Source organism: Artemia sp. Qi Xiang Cuo, unplaced genomic scaffold (genome assembly GCF_049724085.1).
Source record: "Artemia sp. Qi Xiang Cuo unplaced genomic scaffold, ASM4972408v1 HiC_scaffold_23, whole genome shotgun sequence".
Lineage (NCBI taxonomy): Eukaryota > Metazoa > Arthropoda > Branchiopoda > Anostraca > Artemiidae > Artemia > Artemia sp. Qi Xiang Cuo.
In genome coordinates, this window is record NW_028297432.1 from 7,196,344 (window position 1) to 7,209,102 (window position 12,759).

The following is a 12,759-nucleotide window of genomic DNA, read 5'->3' on the forward strand; positions in this document are numbered from 1 at the left end:
TTACACTATTGGAATAAATACTCGTTTTGCCAAGGTAAAGCACCTTCACTTGAATAGAAAAATTCGAAAAAATTATTGCGAATAACAATTGCTGTACTGCTAGAATTGTTTGAATCCTGGCGGTTGAGTTTTGCCCCCAAGTAGATTGCACTGCATGCCTCCACGTCCCATCAATTATGCTTCCATTACTGCTTGTAGTGTCATCGAAAATTCTGGGACAATAATCTGAGCCTCTTGCCATTAAAAAATTGTCCTAACAGCAGCATGCCTTTATAATTGAGTCAACCGTTTCAAGTTTACTGTCAATTGCTGTATAAAAAATCCGCCATCTGGCAGCCAGAATACCAAAGGCATTTTCTACCACAAGTCTTGCCCTGGATAACCTATAGTTGTAAACTCTCTTCTGTCTGTCTGCTATGCTTAATCCACCAGGATAGGGTCTCATAATATTTTTTCTCAGAGGAAAAGTCTCGTCAGCTACAAAAACATAAGACATCACCATCCCATTGGCAATTGGTTGTGGATGTGGTGTGTCAATTGTCTCATTTATAATTGACCTTCCAAAAGTTGATCTTGTAAATACACCAGAATCTCCTGAGCTGCCTTCTGATCCAACATCTATTAGCATAAATTTATAGTCCGCATCCACGACAGCCATGAGAACGATGCTGTAGAGCTTTTTGCAGTTGTAGTGCTGAGAACTACTATTCTTGGGGCATCGAATTCTAATATTCTTGCCGTCTATCGCACCAATATAGTTTGGGAAATTCCAGTGACCCTCAAATTTTTTGCCAGCAGTTTGAAAATCTTCTTGTGTAGGTGCCTTCATATATTTATCCTTCAAAACGTCCCAAATAGCTTTTGTAGTCTCAGCTATTATGTTTGTGACGGTCGAACGGTCTACTAGGTATTGATAAGACAAAGATCTTTTTGACTCGCCTGTTGCCAAGTGTCTTAGTGTAATCGCCAGTCTAACATGAGGTAAGATGGGTTCTCTCCAATTCATATGTTGCTTTTGAATTTTATCATAAAGTAAGGTCAGGATTTCTTGAAATTGGCAAGGTGACATCATGATATACTGAAAGTACCATTCTTGGTATCTTTTTTCTATCAGTGCAAGTAGATTTATAAACCGTCCTTAATTATTTATATTTCGTAAAATTTCACTGACCCAAAATCTTCGATCAATAGAAGATGCCTGAAAAATAAGGTCTAGTCAAAATCCTTGAATACTTCATAAGCACAACAGTGACTTTGATTGGACAATTCTGAAATTGGTTTTGATTGATTGATGTTCAATTCAATTTTAGTTTTTTATACTAAATTCACTGTTAACCGAAATTGCGGTGGAGAAGGGATAGACAATGGCTTTAACAACAGAGGGTATGCTGGTGGATCCAATCACTCCTACTAATTTGTTTTTCAAGTAGCCTGAAATACTTTTTGAATTTTTATTTGGTTAGATGGAAAGTCAATCGAAAAAGAAAAATGAAAAAAGTCAAGTTCAAATCAATTTATTTTATTTGAAGACAAATTTGACATCAAATTGAGATATTTGAACCAACCATGAAGCCTGAAGAAAAGTGTGGAAACTATCAGATTTTATTATAGCAGTTTCAGTAAGAATGATCTTCTTTCATAAATTTGAGGCAAAACAAGATTTAATGGTGAACTAGCTGTGAGTTTTACCATTTTTTATATTTATTTGTCATTTTTGATATTTTTGGCAAATGCGTGTTTGTTGTCAATAATAAGCACAAATTAAAAAAAAAAATCAAGATCAAAATTCTAAGCTGAAGTATAGACAGGTAGAAAGTATGACTACCTTCAGGTAACATCAAATTGAGATTGTTGAACTAACCATGGAACCTGAGGAAAAGTGTGGAAACTATCAGACTTTATTTTAGCAGTTTCAGTAATAATAATCTTCTTTCATAAGTTTGAGTCAAAACAAGATTAAATGGTGAGCTAGCTGTGAGTTTTGCCATTTTTTAGGTTTATTTGTCATTTTTGACATTGTTGGCAAATGTGTGTTTGTTGTCCATAAAAAATCACAAATTAAAAAAAAAAAAATCAAGATCAAAATTCTAAGCTGAAGTATAGACAGGTAGAAAGTGTGACTACTTTCAAGTAACATCAAACTGATATTGTTGAACTAACCATGAAACTTGAGGAAAAATATGGAAACAAACAAATTTTATTTTAATAGTTTGAGTAATAATTATCGTTTATCATAAGTTAGAGGAAAAACACGATTCAATGGTGAGCTAGCGGTGGTTTTTGCCATTTTTTATATGCATGTTTATTTTTTATTTTTTTTGACTATTTTTTTTTTTATTAAATAAATAATCACAAATTAAAAAAAAAAAATCAAGATAAAAATTATAATATGCATTATATAAATTTATAAAGTTTAAATTCTTTCATATAACTTTCCTATCCTTAATAGTCCCGTAAAATAATACTTAAAATTTATGTTTTTAACATATATTATAATGAAAATGATTCCATCCCCACAAAAAAAAAAAAATAAAAAAACTGGGAATACCAACTGGGGAAGGGACTTCTAAGTCTGGATAAGATGAAAGTTACCTGATCCTGTAATATATTATGCAGAGGTACAGCCCAACTGAACCAGGATAGGTAAAAAGTGAGTGGTTTATTTTATATCTTGTCTCTACTAATGACTGTCTCTGCACCCTATACTGTTGGCGTAACTAATCTGCAACTTGACCTTGAGATTTATGCGCAAGGTTAAAATTCAAAACAATGCCAAAAAGTAATAATTGACTTCTCTTCTTGAGTAAATATAGAGCTAATAGTTTTTTTCTGCTTTCTGCTCAATCCCATATTTGCGTTAAAACGGGTACACCGGACCGATTTGATATGGACAGTTCTGCGTTTTTGCTGCATCCGTTATGCGTGAGCCGTTTTGCGTGAGAAAAAAAAACGGATCTGTGTGAACCAAGGGTAACGCCGAATGTTCAATAACGCCGAATGCGTTTTCGACGAAACGTCGAAAATATTAAAGCCAGCGGAAGAGGGTATTATGGGTATTATAAGGTATTTTGGGTCTCTAAAACAGCTTAGGGTATTAAAACAAAATTTTAAAGAAATGTTGAGATGGACATCAAAACAGTCTATGTGCTTGCTGGTTGTAAAAAAGGAATTTCATCAATATCTAAAGAGCAACTAAGGGTATTAAATTGAATATTTCAAGGTATATTGAGGATATATTGAAGAAAGACTAGGTCAACCAGATCCCCCCTGCTCTTTATAGTTGCCCCCTCTGCCAAACAGTGACCGAAATTTTGGAATTGTCATTTCGCCAAAAAGCCTTATAGGTAAACTTCCAAGAATGCTATGCCTCATAGCCCCGGGCCAATGATTGTTAATTAAACAATTTTTCCATTGTTTATCTGCAGGATTTATCATTAGAAAAAAAAGGAATTTTTATTCTAAGCAGGTTTGAAAAGGCTGAACGTATTAATGTAAAACTAAGGGGAGTCTTTGGGACCTCTTAAACTAAATCTAAAGATACTGCGTGCATCCTGTTTATCATAAAGAACGTACTACAAGAACCATCGAGATCAAAAACACCTTTATTACTTAAAGACACAGTTAATTTAGAATAAAACGCAGAATAAGCAACATTACTCAAAAATCCTTAAGATCAGGAGTCTTTTTTATAACTTTTATAGCACAATATTTTTAAACAAACAGTAGAGTTTGCCTCCTTTCGTGTCTGTCTTTTCATGATACTTGCTGCTGTATTCAATGAAGCCCAGAAATCGCACTATAACAGCTTTCAACCCTGTGCGTGTCACAATAGTGAAGCGCCCTTTATTGTTCGCTTGTAGCGGAACACATAAGAAGCTAACGATTGACAGGGATGGTAAAGGAAAATTTCCTTGAAAGGCTTATGTATAAAGGTTAATATTACAACTTTCTTTTATAGCAATTTTTGTTACGAAAGAACTCTTTAATGCTAGTTTTTCAACTGTGGGCCTTCTTTTGAATATCGTATATTCATTACAACTTCAACATGAAAGAAACCCCCAAAACCTATTAAAATATGGCTTATAGAATTTGCACTCAATGCCTCTCTCCCTTTGCAAAAGATTTAAATATTTTGGAGCAATATTATCAGATAAAGGTGGCTGGACAGAATATTTCAAAGAAATGTGTAAGAGGAGATAACTTTAAAACGAACAATCTTTCATATTAGCAAACATATTATTGAAAGAAAAACATTTCAAGGTTTTGTGTTTTTTTTTTATGTGGTGTTGTTTTTTGGAAAGTGGTTCTTTATTTTTAATTATGATATTATGATGTTTGCCATAGAATGCGGTTTTGTATTTCCTTATTTGGATTTTAAGGAAACTTTTTGTTATCATGAAAGAAATACTTATAATTGGTATATCACGCTTTAGGTTGGACTTCACATAGATCACAATCTGTGTTCGGCTCTCACCATAGACATAAAGAAGACCCTAAGCCAACCCTGGAACAAGTTGAGCATATCAAATTAACAGTTAGAGAACTCATTTCTGGAAACCTTCTGGAAAAGAATGTCAATAACACTTTGAATCTTGCTATGCATTGCAGCCAGTCTCTTATGCATTGAATCTTGCTGGAACTTACATATGCTATACAAAACCCAAAACGTTAAGGTATAAATTACATATTGATTAACAATGCATGTTAAACGTCACATTTCTATTGAAACACATTCGTTGGTCATATATTCTTCCACCATCCTTCCTTTTGAAGGTATGCATTAAATTTGACTAGAACTTTTATATGCAATACAAGCCAACGCATGTTAAGTTTCAAATCTGCAACTCTAAACAAATAATTTCGTATAAGAACGGGCGTACATTCATCAGTTTTTTTTGTTTTTTTTTCAAAGCTTAGTATAGTCACACTATTTTATCCAAAAAGTCAAATATCTTGAAACTCACTAAATACGGTCCCAAAAAAATTTCTTTACCCCAGTACCCTGCTCTATCGTAATCTGAACATTAAAAGTTATGTTGAATACGCATGCCCGAGCTAGAAAAAAAAAGTTAAAATGGAAAGTGCAAGAGAAGAAAAAAAAGAGCTTGATTTAATATATATATATATATGCACCCCCTCCCCTACTTATAGGAACAATACAGGTTTTAAGGTAAATTAGTATCTTGATGGCTAACAAATCCAAATCTTTCAACATTAATAGGAGCTTTAGGTGGCTACCAAAGACATTTTCCTGGGACAGCAAGACTAATTTTCTAAGTAGATTCACCTGTGTTATTAAAACTTGGAGGTTTTTCTTATAGTACATAGGATAAAAGTAAAATAAAACAAAACCCAAAGAAAATATTGAAAGATTGATTACAAGAAAAGGATTGGAATAAAACTGAAAAGAAAAACAGCATTTCAGATAAAAAAAATTAGTATAAAAGAAGACAATTCAGAGAAAATAGGTTAAAGGCATGATCATCTACTGTTGGGCATCCTGTCAAATTCAATTCTTTGTATAAATTCTTTGATGACTAGATAAATCGTAAATTAAGGACAAACATTTCTTACATATGTCATATTTGAAAGGTTTTTCACTTGTACGTATTCTTTTATAACAATTTAAATCGTAACTTTAAGTAGAACACTTACTATACATATCACAATCGAAAGGTTTTTCACCAATATGAATTATTTGATGATTTGATAAACCGGATATTGATGTTTAGCATTTCCTTCATGTATTTCAATTTAAAGATTTTTCTCAGTATGAGTTCTTTGATGAACAAGTAAATCGGAACTTGAAGTAAAAATTTTCTTACAAATGTCACATTCAAAAGGTTTTTCCCTTTGTATGAGCTCCCTGATGACGAGATAAACTGGTATTTGTAGTAAAACGTTTCTCATATATATCACATTTGAAAGGTTTTTCCCTGGCATAAGTTCTCTAATGATAAGATAAAATGGTGCTTGTAGTACAATATTTCTCAAATGCATCACATTTGATATTGCAGTTAAACAGTATCGGAGCCTGACACCAGCTGGATTTCTCCTTCATCTGAATCTTCCTCATAATCTGTTTCTTGGTTGGCTTCATCCTCTGCTTCTCTAGAAAGTGAGGGCTCTGATCCGGGGGGGGGGGGGTAAAACTTTTTGGCTTAAATTTAAAAAAAAATGCAGGCGCTCTTCTGGCTCATAGGCTTCGAGAAAAAGAAATCTGGCAATGTACTGCCTCAAGTACAGTTTCTTCATCCCCGGCCTTTTGCAGTTTTTCTTCAGAGAGCGCCATGCCCTCTCCATACATTGTGTGTGGATGGTCTCATCTGATGGGTCAACAAAGTTTATGGAATGATTTATTTGATGGTGCCTATAGCCCAGTTCTGACAGCCTGGAGTATGCTGCCCAGCAGTCACTCATAATTATTGAGCCTGGCTTTATATATCTTTGAATGAGAGGGATAAAAGTTTCTTTACCCCTTCTTAGACTCTCATTACCATCTAAGAGAGGAATAATAAATTTTTTTCTCCTCAGCCTCTCAATTCCACCAAATACCTAAACCTGGCTGAGAGGCCTCCCCTGGTTGTATTTTCGTTTGACCAAAAGACTTTTTTCTATTTCGACCATAACGCCCTCACCTCCTATTGGCTCCTGGTTTCCTACCCAATTCTTAAGTACCTCGCTATACATTGACCTCCAATCCACACTTGTTTGCATGCAAATATAAAGTTCTAGCATTGCTGCTCGATGCTCCCACATGTTACTCAAAAATATGGTTATAAACATAATGAGTTTGTCTGATGGAAGTTTGATGTGCAGTAAGAAAGTTCCTTTTCTATCACTTAAACTAAAATTGCATCGTTTCTCCTTCTTGTGTGTGGAATTGGAACTGTATTGTTCTAGATCCAAACATTATTTGGGGAAGTAAAGTGGGAACAGGGTGTCTGGCAACGGGGGCAAACAACTTCTGTTGGTAGCACACCATGAGCTCTAAGAATAGAAGACATTTGAAAATAATAAATAAAATATAGTTTGAAAGAGCATTCAATATTAAAATGAATAGCGTTTTTTTTTTTTTCCAACTGATTTGCAGCACTGATAAAATTAATGTACTCTATTAGAAGTAAAAAAAATGAAACGAAGAATAGTTAGAAAATTGAGAAGTTTCGATAATTTTGGAAACCACACGGCCTTTCCATGACGATAAATAAAAGTTCCAATAGGGATAAATCCTTTTAATAGAAAGTGATAAATTTCACAAGAATACTAGATATTTTGGTCACTGATGACGGTCAGTACTTATGTGACTAATATATCTAGTATTTTTGCAAAATTCATCACTGTCTGTTAAAAGGATTTTATCCCAATTTGAATTTTTCTTTATCGATAGAGAAGTGTATTTAGAATTTAAATGTTCACAACACAAATATTAAGAAATATTAAAAATATTTAAAAATGACAAAAGACAAGCCGAGGCAAAAGTTAAAGGTCCAATAAAAAAAAATGTAATTTTACAAAGGCACCGCTTCGAATTTAAGGTCAATTTGGACGTCATAACATCAAGAAAGGGCTGAAATTGTCTGTGTTTAGAAGACAAGCGACAGTGAAAATCTAATATATATATATATATATATATATATATATATATATATATATATATATATATATATATATATATATATATATATATATATATATATATATATATATATATATATATATATATATATATATATATATATATATATATATATATATATATATATATATATATATATATATATATATATATATATATATATATATATATATATGCTCAGTAGGTCAGTAGGTCCTGAGACCTACTGAGCTTTCTCAGTAGGGGCCTCCCCCAGGCCACTCAGCGAGGCCCCAGGTGCCGGATAGGGGAACGCCCTACAGATATGTAGGGTACCTCCATTGAGTAGGAGGCGCGGACCAAGGGGGGACCCAGTCCCTGGGGGTCCTTAATTGAAACTGGGGCACCCTCGCCCGGAGGCCGTAAATACAGGCGGAGGAGGAAGAAGGCCCCTCGAATGTACACTCAGCAGGGCCCACCGGCGTGTGGACACGTCCCGTCAGTTACAAACCTTCTCCCAGCAATGGGTTAAATTGCATGGGGAAGCAGGACACCATCGTGGGAGGATCCCCTATAGGAGGACAACTGCGAAGGGCGGAGGATCCAGATTTACGGACAACGGCCTCTGCAAGGTGGTGGAGAGGAGTGGCTTGCCGCCACCACCCATTTAGCCAAGAAACCATCTCTCTTGAAATCATGAAAAAAGGGTCCAGTATTATACGAACATCTGCTACCGCGTCCGGGGTAACCGACGAACAACCAATTTTCATGGATGAAAATGCGATTTTACATGCTACCGCGTCCGGGGCAGCCGACGATCCTAGGCCTAGGACGACCCCCACCCGGGGTGAAAAACCACACGGTTGTTCTGTTCCGACAAAAACCTCCCTACACTTTTGCACGCTAAACATCCGAACACTTGCCAAACCGGGTAAACTAGATCTTGCCCTTAGAGAACTACAGAGATACAATTGGGTTGTTATTGGGCTTTCTGAGACTCACCTCCCCCGAACAAGTGAGGAAAACCTCTCTGGAGCCTCCCTCTTTTTGTCCGGCCGCAAGGACGGTGTTCATCGACAAGGTGTAGGATTCTTCGTATCATCAACTGCCAAAAAATCTCTAATCTCCTTCACCCCAGTCTCAGAAAGAATAGCCGTCTTACGACTAAAGGGAGCTGCCAAGAATATCTCTGTCGTCCAAGTCTATGCCCCAGACTCCGTCAGAAGTGAGGAAGAATGCGATGAATTCTATTTCACACTACAAAGCGTCATTGACCAAATCCATAAGAAAGACGTACTGATTGTCATGGGGGACTTTAACGCTATAGTAGGTATGGATAATACCGGTCGATCCGATATAATGGGGACTTTTGGTCACGGAAAACTCAACGCGAGAGGGGAACGATTGCTCGACTTCTGCCGAGAAAACGAGTTATTCTTAACGAACACAATTTTCAAACACTGCCATCGACGTAAAGTGACCTGGAGATCCCCAGACGGTAAAACCGAGAACATGATTGATTATATCCTCATATCGAAGCGCTGGAAGTCTTCCGTACTAGACACAGTAGCATTACCTGGAGCAGACTTCGACTCTGACCACACTCTCCTGATGTCAAGGTTCAAGCTAAGAATCAGAAAATTGCAAAAAGCAACAAAAATCCCAAGATTCCGGCTGGATCTGCTGCGGGGTCCCGCAAAAAGGCAGACCTACACTTCCACTCTATCTGAAAAATTCCGAGAGATCCTGAAAAATCATTCTTCCTTGACCACTGCTAATGAGATAGACTCCCTGACCGAGCAGGCTACATCAGCTATCATAGAGACAGCGAATGACATATTTGGGAGAAAAACTCCAACTAAAAAACAATGCATCACATATGAGATCATTGCACTATTCGAGGACAAGCAACTTTTTCGCAATAAATCTAACCGTCACAGTTGGGATACTTACAAGCTTCTCGAGAGAAGAGTAGAGTCAGAGATCAGAAAGGCACTACTTAACCACCTGCAAAAGAAATGCGAAGACTGCGAAGTACTGTCCAAGAAGGGGAATAGCGGAGCAGTTTTCAGAATGGTACGCGAGTTAAGCCGGAAAAAAAAGCCGCAGACATCAGTGATCCTGGACAAAGACGGAAATGAGATCTACGATTCAAAGATGAAACTTGAAAGATGGAAAGAATACTTTAACGATAAACTGAATCCCCCAGTAGCTGCGGATCCTAAAATACTAACCCGCTTCCCCATACCCGACCAAGAACTCAGACCACCACCCCCACTCAAGTCAGAAACCGAGTCAGCAATCAAGACGCTCAAACAAGGAAAAGCCCCTGGCCCAGACGGAGTCACTGCTGAACTCATTAACGTTGGATCGGATGATGTAACTGATCTGTACCATGCCATTGTGTCTTCGGTACGGGAAACCGGCCACGTACCCCGTCAGTGGTGCAAGGCTGCCATTGTACCCATTCACAAAAAGGGGTCAAAGAAAGAGTGCAGAAACTACCGTCCGATCAGCCTCACGAGCCATCAGTCACATGTCCTGACAAAAATCCTACTCCGTCACATACAAGCAACAACTGCCTTTGCCATTGGAGAATATCAGGCCGGCTTCTGCCCTGGAAGATCAACGATCAATTAGATATTTATCGTTTGGCAACTCATGGAACGATATATCAAATTCAACGAAGAACTCTACCAATTATTCGTTGATTTCCGTCAGGGATTTGACCTGATATGACGCGAAGGACTATGGAATATCTTTCTTCACTACGGTATCCCTTATGAGATAGTCCAAATAATCAAGAGTCTGTACGACCAGTTCCGAGGCCAAGTAATAACCGTTGATGGGTTGTCAGAAGAGTTTACAACTTCGTCAGGAGTACTCCAGGGTTGCATCTTATCACCACATCTCTTCAACCTCTTTCTAAATGCCGTTCTGTCGATGATGCAGTCGGAATATGGCGCAACAATAGGAGGGGTGTTAATAGAGAATCTTGCCTACGCTGATGATATTGATGAGCTAGCCAACTCTACACAAGAATTGCAGGCACAAGCTGATAAACTCTACGATACCACAAAGCCGATCGGGATGGAGATCAATGCCAGCAAGACCAAAGTCATGGTAACTACGAGACGTGAACTAGACAACCCGTCCATTATCACATAGGCGGGAGACAGGTTGAAACGGTTGATCACTTCCTGTACCTTGGTAGCCTACTCTCCTCAGATAATTGCCATAGCTCTGGCGTGAAACGTCGACTTGCACTTGCTAGCTCTAGCTTCCGAAGACTAGCCAACCTCTGGAAAAGTAACCACCTATCCAACAAACTCAAAATGCGCCTATTCAACAGTTTAGTAATCCCCATAGTTATTTATGGATGTGAAACATGGACTCTGAAAAACGAAGACGAAAAAAGACTTCTAGCTTTTGAGGTGGGATGCCTCCGTTGCATTTCTAGAATCAAATACACTGACCGAATCACAAATGTGGAAGTACGTCAAAGGCTCCAGTCCACTGAAACCATACTCAGTAAAATGAAGAAGCAACAACTGCGCTGGTTTGGCCACGTCAAGCGAATGGGGCCGAGCCGCCTTCCAAAAATCACCCTTGAAGGATCCCTCCACGGCCTTCGGCCACGAGGCAGACCACGAAAACGATGGATGAAGAACTTCTACTTCGACAACGTCAAGATAGCCCAGTTATCACGTATTGCACAAGATAGAGCAATGTACCGAGCCCTTACGCATGAGCTAGCAAGAGGAGTGGCCCTAAAACGTCCCACGAGGATGGCCGGGACCTAAGTAAAGTAAGTATATATATATATATATATATATATATATATATATATATATATATATATATATATATATATATATATATATATATATATATATATATATATATATATATATATATATATATATATATATATATATATATATATATATATATATATATATATATATATACACACACACACACACACAAAAAAATATATATATATATATATATATAATATATATATATATATATATATATATATATATATATATATATATATATATATATATATATATATATATATATATATATATATATATATATATATATATTAGGCTCCCATCCTAAAGAGTCGACAACTTGCAACAACACTCAGCCTACATGCATCAATTGTAAAGACCCACATGAATCCACCAATAAATCACAATGCCCTGCATATAAGAAAAGAGCACTAACACTCCAAATAGCAACAGAGAAGGCCATTCCATACCCTTTTGCAGCTATGGAAGCAAATGCTGCCCAATCACACCAAATAAAACCCATATTGAAATCAAATAAAACTCCCAAGTCAAACACCCCCAATGCATCAAGTACTCCTTACGAAACACCATCCATTAAGTCCCCTAGCTCACTTCTCTATTAGAAAGAATCACAAAGCCAACAAGCCTCCTTGCCTAGTGAGCTGGGGTCGGCCTTGTACCCCCTCCCAACAAGAAACAAACCAGAAACACTACCAGGAATTAATCCCTTAACTGACAAACTGGATGCACAACAAAACATGCAAACCCCAAATATATGCTTATTCATTCTAAACTGAAATACACTTCAGGCCATGAATATAAAACAAAAGCAGAAAAGAAATATCATTGATGAATTAGCAAAAATCAATGTCCCTAATCATATGCTCATTCAAGTAAAAGAATACCTGGCTTTACTATTAAAAAAGCTGAACATTGATACACAGTCATATGAAAAATAAATCAACAACACAACTCATATCAATACTCCAGAGGAATGTAAGATCACTTACAGAAAATAAGTTAAATGAACTAATATCTTTTTTGAATAATAATTCCATCAATATTGCTTGCCTCCAGGAAACTCATTTAACCCAAAATCAACAAATTAAGTCTCTGGGATACACTATCCTGAGAAAGGATAGAAAAGGACGAGGAGTAGCTTTAATAGTTAAAAATAATATAAAATTCTGTGGTATCAACTTTCCAGATTTTGTAAATGATGTTGATGCAATTGGTATCAGTGTTTGGCTGAATAATACAAAAACTTACATATTAAGCTTTTATAACCCTAATGGCCAAACTACAGATGCCATGGATTTCTTCAGCTATATAAATACTTCTAATATATTGAAAAATATC

The 12,759-nt window shown here is 36.6% G+C and overlaps 1 pseudogene; it reads right to left on the bottom strand.

Moving 5' to 3' along the window:
• Window positions 1–5: 5 nt before the first annotated feature.
• On the bottom strand, window positions 6–1,069 carry LOC148939011 (uncharacterized; annotated as a pseudogene).
• Window positions 1,070–12,759: the final 11,690 nt, after the last annotated feature.